We start from the raw sequence: 5712 nt of genomic DNA, 5'->3' as shown, positions 1-5712 counted from the left end.
ATCTAAGACCTCAATAGACCCTTCCCGAAATTCAGTCTGGCCACTTTGATGACTATCATCATCTGTGGAACGGCATCTGTGCCATACGAATGGCGGCCTTCTAGTGACTGATAAAGGTAGACGTTGAAGATGCTCTGAAGCGGATCTTGCGAGGCCTGTACATTCGGGGGGGTCAGTACGACGCGACTGGGAATGGAACACAAGAGCTACGAAAGCATTTATTTCTAATAGCTGAGATTCAGTCAATCTGTGGGCGGCACACAATCGGCTTTAAAGCATTTGGTGTATAGAATTTTCTCGAGGCATCTGAGTGGGTTGGAGCTTTGTTCTGAATGCAGGTTCTTGGTCACCATCGAACTGAAAGTGATCGAGAAAGAACTCAGACTGAACAATTCCCCGCGTGCCGTTGACCTCCGAAAGTGGTGGTGCCGATACGAGTTCATTTCCGCCATTGATATGGCAAAACCTAAACTGCTTTACAAACCACCAGATGGCACTGAATTTCGGAAAGGGTCTATTTTGGCCTCCGCGCCCGCGCCGTGTGGAACACGCAAGGCTAACGCAAACACACGGTGTTTAATTGCGTTCGCTCGTATACGCAATACTAAGAAACTCACTACGGTTTCACTGGTTTCCAACGCCAACGAAACGTGCTGCAGTGAGGATCTTTGCAAGCGGGTTCCTCCGAACTGGCTGAAATTGGCATAACGACGGCGCGTAAAAATTAAAGAAACGAAATGTTCTGGGACGATTCAACTGTATTCGACGACTGTGAAAAGAAAGCAGTTAAAGCACCGACGGACAAAGGTCAAATAAAGCTGCTCAAAAGTGTGGCTTCAGGCTGCGTGGTTCAAGTGTCACGGCGTAGTACGCGTGTCTCAAAAAGTACAATACGAGAAATATGTCATAGGATGGAAGCGTGCAGACAAGCAAAAATTTTGCCCATAAAATACATACATAAATATCATTCCCAGAGCATGCTACAGTGTTACTGAGAGTAAAATTTGCGTTCGGCATACTGGGAAGAAAACCAACACTCAAAGGCTGGCTTAGCCCCATTATTCAAATTTTACGATTCGCGTTTCTTACAAGTAACGCGACAACCATTGTTGCGAGAACTGCCAAGACACGTGTCACCAGCACAGGGACGTCGGAAGCCTTTTGGAAGATGCGAGGGAAGAGGGAATTTTCCTCCACTTGCCTCCTTTGTTCAATGCAACCGCCCCCCCCCCCCCCCCCCCCCCCTGTCCCGATACCATGCACTAGTGAGTGCTGCACCGGTATTTGTTTCAAAGGCCCGCACTGGGCACCTGACCTCGTATTTGTCTCCACTTGCAATAGCTTAGGTGTAAAATCACTTTTAGGTGGAGCTGTTGAGCTGTATCGAGTATCGTTAGTTGGCCAGCTTCAGGTGCAGTCTTGGAAAGTTTAACAACGGTTGCAACAGTCTACTCGCGCACCAAACATTTAACCAACAGTCACCTAACTACGGCATGGTATTCTAAGACTTGGTCCAAAATTCATCAACTTCACTCGCACATTGGAGTGTTGGCCAACAGTCGTTAATCTACACTCACGAAACTCGAGTAACTGGTGCTGGTAATTGTTTTCTTTTTCTTTTTTTCATTAACATGGAGATTTTTGTGCCTTTGGTTGTTCCGCCGGGCCAGAGATGAGGGGAGGGGAATTTAGGTTGTTGGGAAACTGATGGAGAAGTAGTCACAGATTGTTGCATAGCGAGCCTGGCACTTCGTCGACGGAGGCATAGAGTGCCCGGTCGCAGATTTGGAGCGCTGGATCTGGTAGCACAGAGCACCAAAGAGCCGTTTCTCGGGGAACCTGGACGTCAGCGCACAGCGTTTGCAGCGGCGAGGACCCGAAACACACTCGTTCGCGCGGGAAAAGTGTGTTTCGGCGTCTCGCCGCAGCGGGGCGCCAGTCACGTGGCTCTCCTCTCATCCGTTGTCTGCCGCTCCACCTTTTCCATTTTGGCGGCCGCTTCTCGTGACGTTCTGCCAGGCTTTGTCAGTATAGTATATAGGAGGCTATGATTGTAACCATACGTATGTACGAAGTAAACATGATCCAAACATGCGCGCGCAGGTAATTCTGTCACCATCTCTGCCGCGAACACCGTGTCTCTTGTATGATGCATGACCAATGTGGCATGCGGCTCTGGAGGGGGCGCCACCGAAACATCTCGGCGCTGCTAGCGTGGAGTGTGCCTTCAAAATGGCCGATCACGCACCACAACACGTGCGGGACACGCGCGCCGCGCGATCTCTCGCTACGAAAGAGACACAACAGACGTGACGTCACGGAAGAACGCGTGCGCGCAGAAAGAGCCGCCATGTTACGTCAGCCATCCGTCAGCGTTACGTCACGTCCAAGGCCGGAGATACAGGACGCGGGATCACTTGGCACGCGCCTTGGTACCGCCGGCCCCAATAAGGATTCACCGCGTGCAGCCGGGGGCGATCAGATAATAAGCGCCTGTTTGGAAGCTTTGTCACGCGAAATTAACTTGGCTCGAGCCCACAGATAAAGCGCCTCGTCGCCATCCTTTCTGGTCGGCGCTGTCGGCGGTATACCTCGGCGACATGTCTGCAACAATGCCGTGACGTACTTGGATAGCGTCCACCCTATCGGACGCCAGGACAAACGTATAGGCGTCGCGATTTCCTCCCTGTGGGTTTTGGCGTCTGTCCCAACCCCACCAGGTTCTTTTTTTTTTTTTTTTTTTTTCTTTTTCGGTGTTTGCCGCAAAAGCGAACTCAAAGGGCTCGTGCACACACTAGCGTTCGAGAGCGTTTGATTGCGTTGCAACTGCGAGCAACCGCGCGGGGCCATCCGTCCTTCGTATGCCGCGCTCCAAGCTAGTTCTCCAATCGGGACGCGGTATTCACTGGACGCCACATTTGAATCCGCTGTTCACTGCACATGCTCTAGAACGAGCTCGCATATATAGACTGCTAACACTGCCAATCTCAGCTATGGGACTCAGCTATGGCGGCCAGTGAATACTCCCTATCCGGAGCGGAAGTTCGCCTGCGCTTCTTTGCAGGGGTTGCGATGGTGTAGAACGCCGAGCTCTCATTCGCTCATTGAAAAAAAGAGTGGGTAGACTTCAAGGCGTCCAGCACTGAGGTCTACCCACTATCCTTTCAATCGAAGCGAATCACAGCTCGGCGTCGTTTTGACGACACCGTAACTCCAAAACAACTTGGTACGTCACTGTAGGGTGGTGTTTAAAAAAAAAAATGCTCTCGCAGTTAACGCTAACCGGCAGTGCCGGGAAAATGCCCAACATTCTCTCGGCGATACGAGAACGCAATAATAAAATAACGAGCAAACGGAGACAACGTGTGTACGTACTACGCTTGAGCCAGTTTTATTCCACAGATCTTCTTTGTGGGCACTGTCTTCGTTGCTCGGATGCCTCACGTCGAACAGGGTCGAATAATTTAGCATTCCTGATAACGTTACCAGCGATACGGCGCCATTTGCCCAACCTGGGAACTTTGACCACTCCGGCGGCAAACCCCGCCAATTCGGGCGACGGGATGTGACACCAGCAAGCGGCATTTCCTTCGTGCTCTCCGATTGGCTGCGACGGCGTGGAAACTTTTTGCGCGAGGGAAAAGTTTGCTCCCGCACCGATTTCTCCCGTGATCGAATATTCCGTCGCTGGCGAGGGGGTTTCCCCTCCCGGCCTCGATTTCCTTCAATTGTGAACGACCTATTAGGGAGTTCTCGTGGACCGTGTTTCCCCCACCGCTAAGCCCTGCTCAACCCAGAAGCCGCTACTGCGCCTGCGCGCTGATGGCCTTGACTGTAAAGATCAGGGTATCGTTGCGGCCTGCGGATTGCGGAGAGCTTTGCGGGACGACGAAAACCATCTACTATGTTACGTCACGGCGCGGTGGTGGCGCGTCGGGCACACTTACGGTCTGGGGCTGTGGGTGGAGGCCACATGGGGCAATGCATTCCTGTGTTACTTTGGGAGAAACATGAAAAAAACCTGCCTTCTCGTCAAAACGCCGCGACTGGGACTGTACCAAAAGAGTCGACAAGGATTGATGGTCAGTTTTCATGCATTTTGCGCCAATGCAATCGTGGTCCGACGGTGTCAAAACGCCGTTGGACCACAATTGCTTGGGCGGGAAGCACTTTGTATTGAATTCACGGATACTTGTGGTCGTCAGATCTATTTGTTTTGTCCCAACTTGAACGCGGGAAAACCGTCAAGTTGCACGGACCACCTGCGGACTACGTTCAGTGCGTCACGTTCAGACGGCCGCCTCATCGTTCGAGATGTCGTCTGGTCTCTCAAACGTTTCTGCTTGTCGTCTGCTCGTTCAAACGACAGCGGCCCGTAGAACAAACGTTGACCCGGTAATCGCGATAAGAAGTGCTGAACAAAAGACTGTTAAGTTTGAAGGTTGCTTCGGGTAAGTAGGCTCGGTGTAAACACTAGATGCAAGGAAATGTTGATAGTTGTTACCAGTCGCCATCACCGACTTGTTATGCCTGATTTATTCGAACCGATACTGCTTGCGATTTTCAGTAGCGACGTCGACATCTCAGCAACGGTTCAGGATTCTGCAGCCCGAGCGACGTCATGACTGAAAATAGTGAGCAGAACCTTACCATGTGAATCAGGCTTTAGCGTCCATTCGGCGGCGTCCACGCGCCCCATGTTACATTATTCACGCCGATTTTTGCGGTGTAACGACCCTCGTTAATTTCGCTGAGGCCACTAAAGTAGTCAGACATTGCCAGGACGACGTAGAATCAACAATTACAACGCAAAAAAGAGCGCGGGGACTCACACCGACGCCGACAACATCCTATTCCAATGGTTTGTTTATGGGCGACGGCGAGCTTCTTGCCCACACCCCCATCGCGCATGCGCGGCGTCGGTGGCGTCCGCTAGGGGCGGACGCCACCGATCTATATTCACTTCGGAGTGAATATAGATTTCACATTTAAATATTCTAAGCTTAAATGGTAAAACAAATGGGCTAGGTGGCGTAAGCTACCGCCCGATACAAAGGGCTCAGCCGTACTCATCCATCCATCCATCGAAACACGAGTTGGTGTATTGAGGACCGAAATTTTCGCGTTCCCTTAAGTTTCGCAAATTTTTCAACTGTCTGGTGTCTGCGATAGTTCCGAGGTAGTCGATCTGTGATACCGGTTTTAATAGAGAAATGGGCCACGCATAAATGTAATGTTTTTTTTTTTTTTTTTTTTTAGTTATGGTTTTATGAATTATGAGTATTTTACGAGTCATGAGTTAAGCTATGACCGTATATACACTATCGCAGAGACAGGTTTAGTACAAAGTAAGGAACTTTACGAAACCCGACAAAACCTTAGTTCCCTTTGTGCCTGCTACTGGACGTGCCTACCACCTGCTAAGGCGGCGCCACCCAGCGGGCAGGACATAAAAGATAGGAATGGGGAATAGTGACAGCCTATGCAAGTGTGTGGCGAATGCTGATGCGAACTGCCGGTCGAAACGTAAAAAGAGAGTAAAGGGGGTTTAAATGGCACGACGTTGCGAATGTACCGTCGGCCGCTTTCGCAGCTGTCCATCAATCCGAATAAAACCGCGCAGAGCTTCGCCACCCGCGGGCAGTCGGGTTAAAGACCAATACCACGCGGAAGACAATGCCTGCCCACGACATCATCGTTGGTGGTATTGCG

The sequence above is a fragment of the Ixodes scapularis genome, unplaced genomic scaffold (genome assembly GCF_016920785.2).
Source record: "Ixodes scapularis isolate PalLabHiFi unplaced genomic scaffold, ASM1692078v2 PGA_scaffold8__174_contigs__length_109621045, whole genome shotgun sequence".
NCBI classification, from domain to species: Eukaryota; Metazoa; Arthropoda; class Arachnida; order Ixodida; family Ixodidae; genus Ixodes; species Ixodes scapularis.
Note: the sequence above shows the minus strand (reverse complement) of the source record.